The sequence below is a fragment of the Phyllostomus discolor genome, chromosome 1 (assembly GCF_004126475.2).
Source record: "Phyllostomus discolor isolate MPI-MPIP mPhyDis1 chromosome 1, mPhyDis1.pri.v3, whole genome shotgun sequence".
NCBI classification, from domain to species: domain Eukaryota; kingdom Metazoa; phylum Chordata; class Mammalia; order Chiroptera; family Phyllostomidae; genus Phyllostomus; species Phyllostomus discolor.
In genome coordinates, this window is record NC_040903.2 from 98,481,364 (window position 1) to 98,502,134 (window position 20,771).

The 20,771-nt window shown below is 37.0% G+C and overlaps 1 long non-coding RNA gene across 1 annotated transcript; it reads right to left on the reverse strand.

The window, feature by feature from the left end:
* Positions 1-1,303: 1,303 nt before the first annotated feature.
* Positions 1,304-20,209, reverse strand: LOC118500132. The gene is made up of 3 exons (XR_004902668.1): positions 20,047-20,209; positions 17,736-17,743; positions 1,304-1,316 (listed from the first exon to the last, which is right to left on the reverse strand). It is a non-coding gene; the product is annotated as an uncharacterized LOC118500132 (long non-coding RNA).
* Positions 20,210-20,771: the final 562 nt, after the last annotated feature.

Below are 20,771 nucleotides of genomic sequence, written 5' to 3' on the forward strand. Positions count from 1 at the left end.
CAGTATCACAAGCTTCAAATCAAGGTGCTATCCAGGCTAAGTTCTCATCATGAAGCTCTGGGGCAGAAATCAGCTTCCTAGCTCTTTCTGGTTGTTGGCAGAACTCAGTTCTTAAAGTACAAAAGAGGTCTGTTTCCTTGACATGCGGCTCCTTCCTCTTCAAGCCAGCAACAGCTGCTTTGAATCATTCTCATGCTTCAAGTCCTTAAATTTGTCTTCTTCCACCAACCAGAGAAAACTCTCCCACTAGACTATAAGCCAGTGGTGATCCCGTGACTGATTTACTTCTCATAGTATCCCTAGTGCCTAGTTGAAGCAAAATAATAGGTGATACAAAAGGTAGTACATATGACTGAAGTTTTACTTTATCATTTTCTGAAAATTATATGTAATAGAGAAGCCATATTGTTCATTATTCCTTTATTTTCCTTCTATTGGCAGTCTTTTGTCTTTAAATATCTTTCATAAGTTATCTTTCTTCTGAACTGACTTCGAAAATAAAAATTTAAAATGAGGGAACACTTCTAAACTCATTTTATAATGCCAGCATTAACTTGATACCTAAATCAGACAAGGATGCCACAGGAAAAAGAAATTATAGGCCAATATCACTGATGAACATAGATGCAAAAATCCTCAACAAATGATAACAAACTGAATTCAATAATACATTAAAGGAATCATACACCACCATCAAGTAGGTTGTATTACAGGGATAAAAGAGTAGTTCAGCACCTGCAAATCAGTCAATGTGATACACCACATTAATGAAATGAAGAATGAAAATCATATGATTATCTCAATAGATGCAGAAAAAGAATTTGACAAAAGTCAACATCAATTTATGAGAGAAAATCTCAACACAGCCAGGATAGAAAGAACATACCTCTACAAATAAAGGTCCAATATGATAAGCTCATGGCTAACATACCACTCAATGGTGAATTGCTAAGATCAGGAACAAAACAAGAATTCTCACTTTAACAACTTTCATTCAGCATAGTGTGGAAGTCCTGTCTGAAGCACTTAGGCAAAAAAAGGATTTAAAGGCATTCAAATTGGAATGGAAAAAGTAAAACCCTTACTATTCACAGATGACATGAGATAGAAAACCCTAAATGGTCTATCAAAGAAAAATAGCCCTGACCAGTGTGGGCTCTAACCTGATCAGTCAGCTGGACATTGTCCCACAAAGTGAAAGGTCACCAGTTTGATTTCCTGGTCAGGCACGTGCCTGGGGTGCAGGTTTGATCCCCAATGGGGGCACCTTCAAAAGGCAACTGTGCATTCAAGAGGCAACCAATTGATGTTTCTCCCTCACATTAATGTTCCTCTCCCTCTCTTTCTCCCTCACTTCCTCTCTAAAATAAATAAAATCTTTTAAAAAACCTGTTAGAACTAGTAAATATATTCAGTAAAGTTTCAGGATACAAAAATCAATGAGTGAAGATCTATCACATTTCTCTATGCAAATAATAAATTATCAGAAAGAGAAATTAAAATAATCCCATTTACAATTGTATCAAAAATATCTAGAAATAAATTTAATCAAAGAAGTAAAAGACTTATATAATGAAAACTACAAGATATTAAAGAGAGAAAATTCAAAAGACACAAATAAATGAAAGACTCATGGATTGGGAGAAATAATACTGTTGAAGTATCCAGACTACCCAAAGCTATCAACAGATTTAACACGATCTCTTATTAGAATTACAATGTCATTTTTTACAGAAATAGAACAATCCTAAAATTTGTATGGAAATATAAAAGACCATGAATGGACAAAGCAACCTAGAGAAAAGACAAAACTGGTAGCATCATGCTCCCTAATTTCAAATAATACTGTAATGATATAGTAATTAAGAGTACGGTATTGGCACAAAACCAGACACATAGATCAATGAAACAAAATAGAGAGCCCAGAAATAAACTCATGCTAATATGACAAAGGACCCAAGAATATACGGTGAGAAAAGGACAGTCCCTTCAATAAGTGATATTGGGGAAACTGGTCAGCTACATGCAAAATAATGAAACTGAGCCACTATTTTACACCATACACAAAATTTAAAAATGGATTAAAGATTTGAACTTAAGACCTGAAACCATGAAACCCTAGAAGAAAACTTAAGCAGTGACCTTTTTGACTAAGTTCTTGGCAGTGATTTTCTGAATCTGACAGCAAAAGCAACAAAAGCAAAAATAAATAAGTGGAACTACACTGAACTAAAATTTTCTGCATAGCAAAGGAAACCATCAACAAAATGAAAAGGCAACCTGAGGAGTTCCTGCCAAGATGGAGGCATAGGTAGAAACCCTTCACTTCCTTTCACAACCAAAAGGATAACAACAACCAATCTAAAATCAATAAACAACCAGAAGCGCCAGAAAAATCAAACTGCATAGAACTCCAACAAGCAAGGAATTAAAAAAAAAAATCAACCAGAACAACCAGATCAGTAAGGCAGACCCCATGGGGGCAGGGGACTCAGAAAAACTGCAATGAGGCAGCTGAGGGGTGGGGCTGACCACTGAGTTGCGAGCTGAAAGGGAGGGACTAACTTAAGAGGGAAACTCAGACTCAGATGACTGTGGGCTACAGCTGGGGTTGCGCAATGGGAGATACTTCCAGTCTGGCTTAAGAGCCTGTTGGAAAGTTCTCTAGAGACCTCAGGCAAGCTGCACTGTTCCCTCTCTGGCCCCTCCCTCACAGGCATTGCAGCAAAGAGGGTTGCCCTGCCCAGGTAAATACCTAAGACCCTGCCCCCTTACAACTTTTCAGGTGCTCCAAGGCAAAGAAATATGGCCCAAATGAAAGAATGCAGAAAAACCTCAGAACTAACCGATGAGGACATTGCCAACCTATCTGATGGAGAATTTAAAGCCCTGGTAATCAAAATGCTGACAAAACTGATTAAGCTTGGTCAACAAATGAAGGATACTCAAAATGAAATAAAGCAAAATATTCAGGGAACCAACAGTGACAAGAAGGAAACCAAGATTCAAAGCAACGATTTGGAACAAAAGGAAGAAATGAGCATCCAACTGGATCAGAACAAAGAAACAAGTATCCAAAAAAATGAAGAGAAGTTGAAGGCTCTCTAGGACAACCTGAAACATTCCAATATCTGAGTTATAGGGGTGCCAGAAGGAGAAGAACAACTACAAGAAATTGAAAACTTATTTGAACAAATAATGAAGGATAACTTCCCCAATCTAGTGAAGGAATTAGACTTCCAGGGAGTCCAGGAAGCCCAAAGAGTCCCAAAGAAGTTGGACCCAAAGAGGAACACACCAAGGCACATCATCATTAAGTTACCCAAGATTAAAGACAAAGAGAAAATCCTAAGAGCAGCAAGAGAAAAGGAAATAGTTACCTACAAAGGAGTTCCCATAAGGCTATCAGCTGATTTCTCAAAAGAAACCTTGCAGACAAGAAGGAGCTGGAAAGAAGTATTTGAAGTCATGAAAGGCAAGGACCTACATCCCAGATTGCTCTATCCAGCAAAGTTTTCATTTAGAATGGAAGGGCAGATAAAGTGCTTCCCAGATAAGGTCAAGTTAAATGAGTTCATCATCACCAAGCCCTTATTATATGAAACATTAGAGGTACTTATCTAAGAAAAAAGAAGATAAAAAATATGAACAATAAAGTGACAACAAACTCATAACTATCAACAAATGAACCTGAAAGAAAAGAAAAACAATGAAAACAAAAACTAAGCAAACAGTCAGAATAGGAACAGAATCAGAGAAATGGACATCACATGGGGGGATTTCAGTGGGGAGGGGGAAGGGAAGAATGGGGGAAAAAGGTACAGGGAAGAAGCATAATTGGTAGGCATAAAAATAGACAGGGAAAGCTAAAAAATGGTATAGGAAGCAGAGGACTCAAAGAACTTATATGTACAACCCATGGACATGAACTAAGGGTGGGGGGAATGGTGGAGGGTTAGGGGTGCAGGGTGGAGGGGTGATAAAGGGGGAAAAACTGGGAAAACTGTAATAGCATAGGTAATAAAAATACTTAAAAAAAGAAAAGGCAACCTGAACAGAAGAAAATATTTTCAAATCATACATCTGATAAGGATCTACTGTCCAAAATATATAATGAACTCATACAACTCAATAGCATACACACACACACACACACACACACACATATCATTAAAAATGAGCAGAAGATCTGAGTAGATGTTTTTTCCAAAAAAGACAAGAGATATGGCCAACAGGTGCATGAAAAGATGCTATACATCATTAATCATTGGGGAAATGCAAATCCAAACCACAATGAGGTATTATTACCTCATATCTGTTAGAATGACTAATATCAAAAAGACAAGATATAGAAACTGTTGTCAAGGATGTGGAGAAAAGGGAACACTTGTGTGCTGTTCTTGGGAATGTAAATTAGTACAGCACTATAAAAAACAATATGGAGATGCCTAAAAATTATTTCACTTATATGGGGAATCTAATGAACAAAATAAACAAAGTGGAGACAGACTCATGGATACAGAGAACAGGTTGACAGCTGTCAAAGGTGTGGGGGTTGGGGGCTGTGTAAGAAGAGTGAAGGGATTAAGCAAAGAGAAAAATAAAGACTCTTGGACACAAACAACAGTATGGTGATTGCCAGATGAAAGGGGAAGGGGTAGTTAGAAAAGGGTAAAGGGAGATAAGTGGTGATGGAAGGAGACTTGATTTAGGGTGGTAAACACACAATACAATATACAGATGATGTATTGTAGACTTGTATACCTGAAACCCATATAATTTTATTAACTGATGTTACCCCAGTAAATTCAAGAAAGGGGGAGAGAGAGGAAAGGAAGAAGGAAGGAAGGAAGGAAGGAAGGAAGGAAGGAAGGAAGGAAGGGAGGGAGGAAGGGAGGGAAGGAGGGAGGGAGGGGAAAGAAAAAAGAAAAGAAAAGAGAAGAGAAGAAAAGAAAAAAAGGAAAGGAAAAGAAAGGAAAGGAAAGGAAGGGAAAAGAAAAGAAAAAAAGAGAAAGAACTACCATATAATCCAGCAATTCCACTTCTGGGTATTTATTTGAAGGAAACAAAAACACTAACTCAAAAAGATAGATGCACCCCTATGATCACAGCAGCATTACTTATAATAGTCAAGATATGGAAACAACCTAAGTGTCCATCAACAGATAAATTGGTAAAGAAAGTGTAGTATATATGCAATATGTATATATATATATATGCAATATATGTAGTATATATGCAATGTAATAATCATCCAATGTTGGTTTAATCATCCAACATTAAAAAGGGAATGAAATTTTGCCATTTTCAACAAGATAGATAGACCACAAGGGCATTACGCTAATAAAATAAGGCAGAGAGAGAAAAACAAAAATTATGATCTCTTATATGTAAAGTATAAAAAATAAGTAAGCAAATACATAAAACCAAAGTTGTAGATATAGAGAACAAATTGGTGGTTGCCAGAGGTGAGGAGTGGGAGGGTAGGAGAAATGGGTGAAATATTTTTTTAGTTTAAATAAATTGAATTTTCATTAAAACTTATAAATAAACAAAGTGAAGTTTGCAGCCACTACTGGAGCAACTGAGCAAAGTTCACCACACTCCTTCCTATGACTGCATATTAGTCATAGGAAGTCAAAGGAAGGAGTGTGGTGAGCTGCGGTGCAACAGCATGGCAGGTTGTCTCAGTACTTTTGGACTGCTGTAACAAAATGTGACTGAGTGGATGGCTTATAAATGACATAAATTTTTTCTCACAGTTCTGGAGGCTGGCAAATCTGTTATCAGGATGCCAGCAAACCTCTCGCTGGCTCATGGCCAGCCCCTTCTACCTGTGTCTTCATCTGGTACATGGAGCAAGGGATCTCTGTTGGGTCTCTCTTTATAACACTAATGCCACTCAAAAGGGTGGACTCTTAGGACCAAACAGCTCTCAAAAGACCTACTTCCTAATACCATCACACTGGGCTTTAGAATTTCAACATACAAATTTTGAGGTTTGGAGGGGTGGCAGTGTGACACAAACATTCAGACCACAGCAGAGGTCAACAATGAGGAAGATATGAAAGACAGAATAAACTCAGATTTTTCCAAAAGCTTTAACTGATCCTGGGATTGAGATGTGGTCTTTTGTATTACCACATTTACCTTTTTGACTCAATAAAGAGTTATTAACTATTTTCTTCTTTTTCACATATTGTGACCATGTTTATGCATAAAAGTTCCAGTCCATACCATGCCACATCTCTGAAGAATAACGTGAGATTTCAGTGCATCAGATGTAATTTGTACTAGGTTGAATCCTAGAAAGTAAATATTGAATAAAAACCTGAAATAAAATAAAAAGGTGAAAAAATAAGAGGTGAAAAAAGAACAAAATTTATCATAAAATAACTCCACAATTAACCCTAGATAGAGAGAATACCTAGATAACTAAAATGTAACCATTTATGTAGTCATGCTGTATAATCAACAAAAGGTAAACAAATGATCTATTAATTATTTTTTCCTAGAAAACTGAGATAGGAGTTATAGACAGAGTCAGTCTAGACATACTGGAGGAGCATATTCACAAATATGATACATAAGAATTATTTCATAATCTACATTAACTGTTAATTTCTTACCAACCTTGCATTGTTAGTATCTACAATACATCTTTATTTAAAATAGTAGAAAAGTAGAATTTAAAGGTGTCATTCAAAACTTTGTATTGAAGATGTTAAATAAGCCAAATATTCTTGAGACCAAAGTCAGGAAAAAATTATTTCCATTGAGACAGTCATGGATACAAATTATTAGAATGCAGTGCAATAAAAATGGTATGTAGACAGTTACTCTTTGCCTTCAAGGAAATTGCAATCCATCATTAAATATATCACAAAAAATGACTACAATAGTTAACTCTCAGTCCTCATTTTACTTTACTGGATTCTAGATTTGAGAGACTTTGTACAGTGTTGACTTCACTAAACTGGAACTGTGCTTCCCAGAATTCCCTTTCTGCACTGGGGTTGTCAGAAAAGAGGTCTCCATAAGGTATGGGTGGAAGAAATGCAACATCAGCTTTATTATATGCTGAAGGTTGATATAGGGAACCAGGTGCTGTTTCAGCTCATGTTCCTTGTTTTTGTCTGATAGCTCACCTTGTTGGTTTGGGGCAGCAGCTCTATGCCTGCAACTCCTTCAGTTCCTGCCACAACTCCTTCTCTACCCTCTCAGAGCGAGTGTGTTCATGTGTGCAGGAACCTCTTCTGTAAAGGGCCCTTCTGCATGTCATTTGTAATGTTGAGGTTAGAGGTGGGGAGAACCAAATGTATGTCAAGAATGTCTTTCTGGGTGTCCAATTTATCCAGTCTGTCTCCTCTGAGGTAGGTAGAGATTGTCGTTTGGAAGACCGATTTATTCTGAGGATTTCAATTTGTCCCAGATGACCCCAAGTCCACACAGCTTTTCTTCCTAACTGCCAGATTATTGACCTCAGTGATTTTAAACCACCAGATGTAGTTTCAATGAACTTATATAAACTTTGTCTCAGCTCCCACAATTACATAATGTCTAAGTCCTACGATAAACCCCTTAGTCCTATCACTCATATTACTTCTGCTTGTGTCAGGAAACACACAGTTATTTATGGATATATTTTGTAGACAAAACCAAAGGAGTATTGAGGATTAGATGTAAATTGTAAGCAAAGTAAAAAATGACTAAAACATACATTAGCATGATAATTTTAGTCATTTTTTTCCTATCTGAAGCATTTTTTCCATTTGACCTCTTGTGCACTGGGACACTAGGACACCACAGTCTCATTTTTATTCCTGACTCTCTCCCTACACATTCTTCCCCTCTTTTGCTGGATTGAACTCACCTTTATGACCTCTACATTTGGACTGTTCCATGACTCAAGACTTAAACTTCCATTTTCTATTTATACCCACTCTTTTGGTGAGCACATTTAAGCTCAGAGTTTTCATACCATCTGAATGCTGATGACATCCAGGTTTGTATCTCCAGCCTGAAGCACCTGCTTCTTGTCCGCCTGCTCACTTGACATCTCTGCTTGTATATAGAAGCAATTCTCAAGCTTAAAATACACAAAGCCTTCTAAATTCTTCTTAAAAATCTGCTCTGCTTGCAGGCTTCTCAATAAATGTCAACTCTATTCTTTCAGTTGTTTATTTTGAAGTCCTTTGGGTCATTGTTATTTTCTCATTTTCTTTTATAAGGCTTATCTAATGTGTCATTGAATCCTGTTGGCTTTATCTTCACATAATACAGAGCGTTCAACCATTTCCCCTGCTATGATCTACTTTAAGCCACCATCATCATTCACCTAGGTTATTGTGTTAGCCTTCTAATCACTACTGCTACCTTTGCCCCTCACAATGTTTTATCAGTAGGCAGGGGTATTATGTGAAAATCTTAAGTCAGACCCTCTCACTGTTTTGCTCAAAATCCCACAATGGCAATCCTATCTCACTGAAAGTAAAAGTGGCTAGGATGGTTGGTAAGCCCTGCATTTCGTCACACCCCTCATGTGCCACCACCACTATTTGTTGTTGCATCTCCGCTGCAGATTCTCTCTCTTCCTGGACACAGGCAGAACTTCCTTACTTTCTTTCAGGCTGCTCAAAGTCACTCCAGTGAAGCCTTCTCTGCCTGTTGTAGTCAAAGTGTTAATGTCACTCTAAATATGTCAATCCCCTTACCTCTTTTATTATCTCTTAGCATTTACCTCAATCTAAAACAATGTATATTGTATGTAACTATTGTTGTTTATTACCTGTCCCCCACTAACATAAAATATAATGGAGATAGGAATATTTCTGTTCCCTCCTTTCTCCCCATGCCAGTGCTTTGCACATAGTGACCCTCAAAAAATATTTATCAAATGAATAATAAATCACTGAATAAAAGCACAATGTCATCTATTTAATGAGACATGCACGTACAAGAAGTACAACAGGGGGGTCAAAAAGGGTCCCAACAACACTATCTTCACTGATGGTTCTGAAAAACAAAACAAAGTCCTGCCATTTTGTATAAACTTTGTAAGATTTTGTATGGAACTTTTTTCTAATTAATCTCAGTATTTATTAGGCATGTGATGATTGAGAAATGTGTTTTCCCAGTGATTCTCAAAGCATATGGTATCCATTCATTTATTCATTGAGTCCACAAATATTTACTAAGTGTCTACTATGTGCCAAGAGTTAGATACAAAAGTGAATAATGAAATGGTCACAAACTTGAATTAATCACTGGCAATGTTCTAAACAGAGTTATAAACTGTGGAGATAGAGAAATAAAAAATATATATTGGAGAGCTGAGAATCTAATAGGAAAGATGAATAAATAAATAAATAGGCAATCACTAAACTATGTTATAAAGGCAAAAATAGATGCAAAATTGGATGTTTTATATTATATGTCAGAGATATAAATTATCCAACCTTCAGAGGTGGGTTGTCAGGGAAGGGCTACTATCAGGTGCTTTATCTGGCCTGAATTCTAAAAAAAAAATGTATCTTGCTTGATGATACAAACTTTGTTAGACAAGTACCTGCAAAATAATGATTTCATTGTTGAGTTTAAGAAACATTTGTTAATTTTTAGTATTCAAATAATCTTGCATTGGAGAATATTTTAATAAACATTAAATTTAGAAAACCTCACACATATTTAGTCTTTATCTTTAATCTACTTATTTTTTTATTTTTATAACTAATTTAAAATGAGATTGCTAACCCAGGTCTTAAATGTTTTGCTAGACACAAATGGACATAATGGAAAATATTTATACCACTTACACAATTCAGAATCTGTTTATGGAAAATAACACAGTGGGTGCATATTTCTGAGAATGAAAAAGGGAAAATTACAACTTTGTAATTTTTTTCAGTCAACTTTTAATTAGTTAATTTGATATTTAGTTGTTGACATCAAAACATTAACTTTTTAGTTTTGAGATGCTGTGTATAATTAAAATGCTTAAATAAAACAGATAATGTACTGTTTTACAGAAGCATTGTATGTTGGAAAAGTTGTATAAACTACATGTTTGATGCAAACCCTGTGTCTACTGCCTAGGGGGACACACCAATTAGAAATAAACTGGAAAAACAACCAGCAAGTTTAAATTAAATCACAATTCTTCCTGAATTAAAATGGTTATTCTAATGTGCACATTTCACTCAGTGTTTTTATGTCATACATTTTTTGCGGCAGTTCTATTTTTATCCTGCACAATATGACAGCCTCAAAATATAGGTCAGGGTGTACTGACTGCTTATAGTGCATACACACTTGGGGAATTTATTTTCTTAGAAGATCCCTCTAAAGAAAGATAGGTGGTCAGACCTTTTGATATTTAGATATCATTATAAATCCCTAAGGTCTATATCTTTTATATATAAATACATATGAACTTTGACTGTAAATAATGAGGATCTGCTTAAAAGTGATTCATATCTAAATTATTAAAGATTATGCATTAACTTAGATATTTTAGAAAACCACACCTTAATAAAGTCAGACCATACAACTGTAACATTAGATTACCAGTAAAAAACTAATTTTGCCTTGTCATAATGTCCTGATTAATGCTGCGTTAATTGTAACAAGAGGGCTCACCTGCTCTTCCAACTCAGGGTGTGAGACTGTGATTTTTTATGTTACTGGTTCAATTTGGTATTTTTCTTCCAATGAAGGTACAATCTGTCTTTGGTGTGTTGTTTAATGTTCTCCTAGGAAAAGTTTGTCTAGAGCCTAGCTCATTAACTACCTCCTGAAAAAAATTTTTAAGGGAAGCATAAGTGCTGAAGCATATAGAATGTGCTACCTTATTAAATATGTGTTAACCAAAATAAATTTAAAATGAGAGTGTTTTTCAATCTCTAGGGCAATAATATTATGCCTCAAAAATCTGCATGAATTTATGACCTAATGTTTTTCCATTCAGTACTCTGTAAAATCTATAGAGAGCTCTTACTAAAAGTTTTTCTGTCTTAACTGTTAAACATTTTAAGGTGTTTATAGATATTTAATTTAGGTAACTGCAAGTATTTAATTTTCTTGCAGGATATATAGTAGTATATAAGTACTTCTGTATACTTAAAGAAAAGTATAATTTTCTGGAAAATTGCTTTCCAGAGCAAAAGATTCTTTGACTTAAAAAAATAAGAAATGCTTTGAATGTAAATAAAATCTTTTTCCTTTGTTTTCTATATCTTTGTTTAATAGTTTCCTCTGTTTCTTCTTCATCTTCCTCTTGCTATTCCATGTTCTTTTCTTCTCCTTCTTACCACCTCGACCACTCCTATCTCTTTTTCTATCATAATCACTACCTTCTCCTGAGGCTTTACTCACATAGTGGATATTGTGTTATTTTTTCAATGTCTTATCAAACTGAATACATTTTAAAACAAAACCAAGTACAAGATGAACCCCATTCTTATTAATTCCTTGATTGAGTTAAGCATGTAACTCCATTTTCAAGAATTAAACTTCCAGTGATGAGTTCATTATTTTCAGCTCTGAAAGCTTGCCTCCAAATTCTCAGACCAGTTTCTCATCAGACAGTATAATGCACCTGACAAGAGTTTTTCAAGGAATGTGTGCGGGTTAGGCAGCAAGCTAATACCGTCACAGAAGAAGGATCACTATTTGAATTCTTTTTCTTCACATTCTTCTATATTCACAGACTACCTTAGCCTTGATTTAAAAAGAAGTGTACATAGATAATGCACATGTCAGCTTCAACAAAACAATTAAAAAGAAAACAAACTCTGGGGTAGGGAGGGATAACAAAACTGACTGTTGCTTAAATAGAGGGCATATTTTATGAAAAGGATAATACTACTGTTCTGTGTAAATAATGAGAACAGTTATAAACATAACTAATTTAATAAGAGGTCATACAGTGTAGTGATTAATATCACTGGATTTGCAGGCTCCAGTTACAGAACTGGCATCAAAGCTTTGTTCTGCATTATATCAGCAGAGCAACGGGTAAGTTATTTAACCTCACCAGTCCTCAGTTTCCACACATTTAAAGTGACAGTAATAATAGTGTTTACTATCATTGGGTGTTTGAGGGAGTTAAATGAGAAGATATGGGAACATGTAACAGTACCTGAACAGTATTCAGTATATTGTATCTGTCCTTGCTAACATGCACCAAAGCCAAATTGCTAAATCAGCGAATATGTAAATTCCTCCAACCTACTGTGCAACTGAAGACATATAAAAATAACTCCAAATTACCATCCCTAATAGAAAGTATTAAAAACATGAATTACTTGGAGTGGTGAACACACAATACAGTGTACAGATGATGTGTTGTAAAATTGTATACCTGAAACCTGTTTTTGTTCATCAGTGTTACCCCAATAAATTCAATTAAAAAGAATAAAAAGAAAAACATGAATTAAAGTTTATTTTTCAAACATAGTGTCTACTACATAGTAATATACTTCCTAGTATTCAAAAAATATTTATTGAACCTAAGATCTGTCAGTCACGACCAGACTAAAGATAAAAGAGTGGTCAAGGAAGTTAGGGTTCTTGCTTTGCTGGAGTTTATATTCTAGTTGGTAGAACAGAGTAGGGCAAGAAAGTAGAAAGATAACAAATGGGTAAACAAATACCTAAGATAATTTCATGAAAAATGGATGCTATTAGGATAAGAAATCAAAATGATACTCAGTGAGTGATGGGTGACTTCGCTGGTGTTAACAGAGGATTCTCTTTGCACGTACATTTAAACTGAGGCCTGAAAGACAAGGAAGAGCTACAGCTAGTCCAAAAGACTCTAAGGTGGGAACAAGTTTACTGTGTTCTTAAGTAGAAGGCACAGAAACTAGACCAACGAACCAGCAGCATAGTGGTCTAGGGCAGCGATTTTTCAGTTTTTTATCTCATGGCACACATAAACTAATTCGTAAAATTCTGTGGCACAGCAAAACATAATTTTGGCCAATCTGGCAAAAATAGATATAAGTTTGATCCATTCACAGTGGAGCTATTTTCATGCTGGCTGTTGTCTTTTTTTTTTTTTTTAAGTTGGCAATCAAAGGGAAAAGAGATCAGTGCCTCTGACTAAATACTCAAGTACTGCATGTTTTAAAAATTCTTGACATGCAGGTTAAAAACCACTAGTCTAGGGGAAAAGTAATGTTAAAACACATTATTTTGTGCTTTCATTTGTTTTTCCTTCCCTGAACTGTTGACTGCCTTCTTTTTAATTAACATATCTATTCCTGATGTTGGAACAAAAACATTTCCTTTTAATCCAGGATATTTACAATACCCAGAATATGCCCAAGGTGTGATCTGAGAGCATTAGCAATGCTAAAACTTCAGCACAGTTTATCTGTCAGAGGCAGAGAGGGGTTATTCATGGGTTTTTATAAAAGCTAGAAAATACTGTTCCATAGACACTTAAAAAGTTTATGTGAAAACTAATAATTCTCTCTCCGTTTTAAGTTCCAGTGAGTCTAATTTCCAACTGCAGTAAAAGAAATAGGAAGTGGGGGAAATGAAGAATGCAGAGCTACAATATACTTGTCCCACCAGCATTCAAATCATTTAGCATTGCACTGCTCACTGTACTGAAGCTTTCACTGCTAGGGGTCCCTGAGCAAATCATTTCCAATACTAGTCTGTTCTAATAACCCCTTTGCTGATTCAGCTACCTGGATGTAAATACCATAGAAATGACTGGGAAATGAAAGCCAATTGGAAACAGTGAAAATGGATCTAAAAGAAGCTGCTTCCTACATATACCTTTATTTTCATAACTCTGTTTAAAAATCGGCTTATCACAGATAACATCTTTTGACTCTATTAGAAGCCAAAAGAAGAAAAATAATTCATTTTAATATATCACTATATGTTACTAAATCTTTCTATCTTAAATGACAGCTGTTTTATCCATACTAACCTAATACATACAGAAAAGCTTCTCTTTATATATTCACTCCAAATGAAGTTGTGAAAAATGTTAAAATAGTCACAGTGAATTCCATAGCATAACAGTTAAAATCCTTCATTGTCTATTCAGCAGAAGTCTTAGTGGTCTTGAGGTACACATGAGATCATGCACTGTTCATTACACACAAGAGGTGTTTTTCTCTCTGCCCAAGCTGCTGTGCAGTCCTGTACTCTCTCTACATATTCAGCCCTCCCCCACCTCCTAACAGCCTTTTAATACTACTAGCTATTGAATTTAAAGACTGGCCTCCAGGGGGAAAAATTCCTTTGTGTGATCTGTATGATGACAACATTAATGTAAAAAAGTGACTGAGTAATACAGTTTTTTGCAATTCTCTCCAAATAATATTAGCAATGCAGTTTGAAAGTTACTACATTCATTTCTAAAACAAAAGATTATCTTATGTATATGATGATCACAAATGACTTTGAAGCTGCCTAATTATATATTTCAAAGCTGATCTGAGTAGGTTTAAAAGGCTATAAATTGCAGAAAAGTAAGCAGCTGTCTTCAGAAAGAATTTGTAATTAACAAATCATCATAGTATTGAGTTGAAATGCCATCACAATTAAATGTATAATATTAAAATACATGTTAAAATATAAAGACTTAAAGAAGAGATGTTCACAATGAAACAGAATGAATTTATGGCTGTTAGAATAAATGAGGCATGCTGAATCATGCCAGAATAAATTGTATCACTGAGAGTACAAATGGAATTCTAAGTGGTTTCTACTACTACTACTACTACTATTATCATTATTATTTTGTAATATAAATATAATATTAGTTCATCCTTTTCCATTCTGGTATAAACATGTGCAGATTTCTAAAAAGCAGAAAGTTCCCTTTAATATCAAGATTATGAACTCTTTTTGCACTAGTGCTAATGTTTTGGTTGAAATTAAAACCTGTTTAACAATCAACAACATCTTGTTTTGTTCTGAGAAGCTGTGTGTAAAAGCCAAGGTGGATGTCACCCTGTAAAGACTACTCAGTGCATATGTGTGGGTGTGTGTGGAGAAGGCTTCAATTGTTTGACTCACTTTTTGCCTTCAGCAGAAAATAATTAGAGCTATTTATAATGATCATAATACTAATAGTTTCCATAGATATCTATTTCTGCATTTCTGTCTTTCTAAATAGTATATTTAAGTGTTCTTCTATTTTGTCTCTTAGAATTTGCTTACAGAATTTATAATCTAGCTGCTAGATTATATATGACTGTCATATATAAGCTAGAAAACAATCATTTAAAAGAAAAGAAACCATCATAGTAAAAGAAAACAATCATTTCTTCCAGAAGTATTTTTGTCTTTTTCCCGGTGAGAGACTTCATGGAAGTTACTAGAACTAAAAATTGAGAAACAATATTACAGTATACATGTTATTTAAAACAGGATGCTCGATTCAGAAAAAGATCTAGCATACTTTAGATATGCTAGCATACCCAGCATACAGCCAGGAATAAGTTTGCCTTTGTTTCATGAATTCAAACCTGAGGTTTAAAGAAGTTAAGAAATACAGGGTGGGACAAAAGTAAGTTTACAGTTGTTTATATGGAAAAATAATACAATAATTAAAATAATACTAGAATATATTCTGTGTTTTGTGTATTCATAACTTTAAACCTACTTTTGCCTCACCCTGTATACAGAAGCAAGATTCAAAGCAGATGTAGCCTCCTGCTACACTTGGATGGGGCTCAAGAAAAGTTAAAGAGAGGTGAAAGGAAAACTTCTGAGGTGAAACTGTCCTTGTGAGACAGGCCACTAAGCCAGCACAAGTGGAATGGGGAAACCAAGACAGATAGCTGAGCAAACTAGCTAAGCAATTTACAGTCAGATACCAAAGTTGGCCTGCCTAGAGATAACATCTACACCTCAGTTGTTTTTTGATGCAATCGCTGGCCTGCAGTGACCGTGGAACACTGCAGATGGCTCGTCAACACACAAGAAAAACATACACAGAGACAACCAGGTCCTGTGGGGAAGTAGGAACGGAATGGCCACTCTCTGTAGTGGGGATTTCCCGCTCCCCCCCCCCCCCCCCCCCCCCCCCCCCCCCCCCCCCGCAAAGAGGCTTTTTATTGGTTTCGTTTGCATAAGAATTTAAGTAAAGCTCATTACTCATTGCTAGGAAGTAAGGATCAAACAATAGATAACAAGGAAGTCTGAGGGCCTATTTTGAGTCAGGGTCAAAGAGCTGTAAAAAACTTTAAGGAACAAACTTACTTCTTCCCTGGACCCTCATCACTCAACTGAGAGCATTCTAAACAAAGCAGGTTTCACAGGATTTTACATATTCTTTCTTAGGCCTGATCACTCAGGGAACCTGACCTTTTCAGCGCAGAGCTGCATCACCCTGTCATTGTTTCAGGCTTAGGTGGAGCAATGGAACTAAGGCAACCAAGAGATAAGGAGATTTTCTCCCAGATGGTGAGGACTCAGGCTCACCATCAAAGCTGAGGAGCGAGGGTCCATCACCCCCTTTTGCTGTAGCCCCCAAAGTCCTTCCTTGGGTGCCTCCCATGTGATCGTGCCTGTCTTAGATCATTCCCCCCTTGGGGAATCTTACCCATCATTGGCTAACTGACCAAGCATTGGGGGCCAGGCTGGGTGAAGTAAAACAAGCTGAAGCGGTGCTCCTGCCAGGGAGATAAGCTTTTGTCTCCTTGGTGTCTTATGGTCCAAGGCCATTCCCTCAGCCTTAGCCTTGGTGGGGGTTACAGCTTCTGATACCAGGCAGGGAGGTTCCCAACAGTTTTTAGCTCCAGGCCCAGGGAGGCAGCAGGACTAGCTGCAGTGACAGATGACCTCCTGCCCTTGCACTGAGCAAGCAGTGGAGACTACAACCCTGAAAGGACACACCTGGAAAACTGATGCCTATTCTCTGAAACCCTCCCCTGAAAACTCCCCTGAGATTTCAGATAGATAGATAGATAGATAGAGAGAGAGAGAGAGAGAGAGAGAGAGAGAGAGAGAGAGATAAAGCCTCAAGACAAAGGGCTCAGCACGCACTCTCCCTCTGGGGACCAGCCTGTGCCTTTCCCTTCCCCCTCTCCTTCCCTTTCTTCTTCCCCAAGGGCATACACCTCCTAAACTCTAAGGGTCCCCATAAGACTTGCAACCTGGGAAGCAGTTGGCAATGGCAGCTTGTCCCAGGCTAATCCCCTGAACCTGCCACCAAGGCCCCCTTCTCTCTGACTTCCCAGTGAGTTAAGGCAGCCCAGCCTAGGCTCACTCCTTTTGCTTCTTCTACATTAACCCTCCCTTGTTTCACTGTCCCCAGCTTCAACAAACATTCCCTCATTGTCACTTGGACTCATGTGGTGGTATTTTTCCCTGCACGAAGTCAAGAACCCACATACTACCGGTTGGCCCTAGGCAGACCCGCTCACAGCCAGGTCCCCTTTCCAGTAATAGCTGGTTCTCAGCATTGTCAAGTGATAATATTTATCATTTTGTGGACAGAACAGAGGCCACATACTAAACCTGACAAGCTCAGGGGAGGCCTGTGGGGTGGGCCTTCCTTACAAACTCAGAGACCAAAAGTAACCACTGAGAATAATTTTGAACATAAAAATTTCTATCTAAAAGCAGGTCATGTCCTCAACCTATACTCAACCTGTAGTTTACTTAACAAAGATCAGTCTTTACCTTAAGTGAGCCTGTTTACTGTCCTTTTCATCAGGGAGTTCTCCCTCAGGGCACACCCACTTGACCAGAGCAGAGACCAAAAAACCTCTGCTTGTTGTCTTGTTCCCGGCATACCATCTCTGTGGACTGGAAATGCTAATTATTAACTGTCTTGTACCCATGAATGTAAAAGAAGTATGTTGTCTCTCTGTTTTACTTTTTATGCAGTCCCAGAGACTTCCCTGGTTTGCTTTCTCCCGCCCCATTAACCTACCACCAATGGATTTCAGGTAACCCTTCTTACATCTCCTCCTTAAATTCTAACATATAAAATAAGCTGCGACACTGCCACACTGCAGAGCCTGTTCTCAGTTGATATTTTGCTTCCTGGCAATTGTCGTCACTTTGGCTCAGATAAACTCATAAAAATTCTCTACAGGTTTAGATATTTCTTACACTGACAGTTTCAATCATGCTGTAGTAAAATTGTATAAGAATGTAAAGGCCAGAAATTTTGTTAGGCTAATTAAGTAATATGATGGCAGTTAATAACAAAGGGTTTTTTAATGATGAATTTATTAACTCTAGATCAAAAATACTGTGTTTCCAGTTTTTTTCTAATCAAATGAGTATTAATGGTAAACATATCATGAAGCTCTTCTGAGTTTTTTGTGTTGTAATTTGTGAAAAAAATGTATGCACAGCACAAATATTAAATAGAGAAGTGATCTAAATATACATTAAAAAAGACACAGGAATCCTGCTTTTCCATTCAATAGCACAATGTTCCTTTAAATTAGAAAAGAATAAACTTAAAGATAACCTTTCCCCCCCACTGGTCTGAACCTCAGGGAATGAGGGCTTTGTTAAAAAGAGTGGTAATTGTAGAGCCTCAGTCTACCCTGGAACCTGCTCTATTACCGTTATCAGCATTCCGGCTCCTTTCAGGAGTGAGATCAGAGTATGGGAAAAGTGACCTTGAATACGGGTATCTGGCTGTCGTTATTTGGAAAATTTGCCAAACTTGACACTTTTTGCAAAACTGTAAGGCTGTGCATATTAAATGAAAAAAGATAGAGAATTCAAAGCAGATAAAAATGCGTTTCAGATATCAATCAGTTTCCTTATCTCTCTTCTAGCCCTTCACTATCATACTACCTTTCTTTGTTTTCTTTGTCTCCTTGGCAAGTTCTTTCTCTGTTTTAATCACTATCAAGATATCTGTATTTATATGGCTCTGTAAAGCATCATAGTTCCCCTACTTTTAACTTAAAATCCCCCCTTTCTTTTTCTTCGGAAGTATGAAAAACAACTACATCAATCATCTGAACTGAGCAGACTACAAATTAGGGATCCTGGTCAAAAGAGCAAGAGCATGTACAGGCTGCTTTTGTCCAGAGGTTGTATAACCTAAAGGTTCCTAGAGTGTACATACAACACTCCCCACACTACTGTGCACTGCTGTGTTTCCTGATGGGAAAGTCACAGACCAGCCTTGATATTAATCCTATCCTTCCTGGTCCTTCACTGGCCCCACATTATGCCCTAACCTAACCTTCTTTCAAATAGCATAAAGTTATTACTTCTGGGTAATAATGTAACCTTGATATTTGAAGAATCATATCTCTTCAGTAGAGCTCCTCTTGAACTCTTTTTTAGATGAATACAGAAAATTGGAGCATGCACAGAAATACCCTTCTTAAATCTTAAAAGAACTCCAAGTCTCTTAGGAAAACACTGGGAGATTTGAGCAAGTGTAATTCCCTTGCTGTCACTATAGGGATTGTAAAACCTTTGAGAAAACCTAGAGGAAACAGTTTGTTATCCTAGATATTGCATGGGCTTGTGCTTCTAGTGGAGTTAAGGCATCCAAAACAGTCAAGAAGAACAATTACATAAATCACATGGGAACTTGAGGCATCTGGTAAGTGAACGAATACAAACAAATGAATGGCTTTGAAAAGTTGAATAAATGACACTTCATAAAATGTTCAGGCTTTTCCTCAGTGAGATATGGTGTTTCTTCTTTCTTTATGATCAAACAAGCTCATGGCATTTTGGTGAATGGATAGAAAACCAACCTGGGCATCTACAATGTCTGTCTAGAAAGTATCCAGCCATGTTAAATGAAAAATAGAGACATTCATTGAAGAAGATACAAGATACAAGAAACTTTGTATAGGACAATGATACCTCAGTCCTTTTTAAAGTAGGAACATTGGGACCTCACACTGTTCTCCCAATCGACATCAGCTGTCCTGTTTTACTTTCCTGAATCTCATCAACAGTCTGGAATCTCTTCCCTTTCAAAGGTGATTTTATTTTGGGAAAAGCCAGAAGTCACAGGGTGCCAAAAATGAGCTCTAGGGGGCCTGAGTCATGGGGGTGATTTAATGGTTTGCCGAAAACTCTGCATGAGATGTGATGCACAAGCAGGCACACTGTCATGACAAAGCTGCCAGTCACCAGTTGCCCTTAGCTGTGGCCTTCTGAATCATTGAAATAGTTTCCATGGAGGAATGGTCAAGTTTAATGAAAAATTTGATGCAGATTTATTGCTTTACTTGCTCTGTCATTTTGAATGTGACAGCCATGCAGTACATATGCTCACTCAATGGCATCTACCACCTCCACTAACTAGGACAGTGAAGTTATCATTGTTCAGGCATGCACATTCCAGTCTACTCTCCCTGGCTGCCAGGTTACATCAACATTGTGCAAACCATTCTCATTATATTAAAGGTGGCTGGACTTTTTCCATACAGATGTCATATACTCCTGCTTTAGGAGGTAAAACATTACACTAGTCCTCTCTTCTCCCTAGATCTGAGCGCTCCCATTCCCATGATCCTTCCCATATTTGGTTCCTGTTCTCTCTCTAACATGAATACCTAACAGTCTCTTGTCACAACTTAGGTTCCAATGCGCAGATTCAAGGTACAGTCCCCCAAATTTGCTCTCCATTCACCAGAAATATACCACCAGAAAGAGGAATGTCACCTTCCTCACTTCATATTTTATAATGGAATGGAATAATTGGGCCTGTTGCTCTCCTAGGATTCCAGTCTGAGAGGGATCCAGTAAGCATGTGCTCTGAAACCAAAACATTCCCTGGACTCTCCTTCTATAAACAT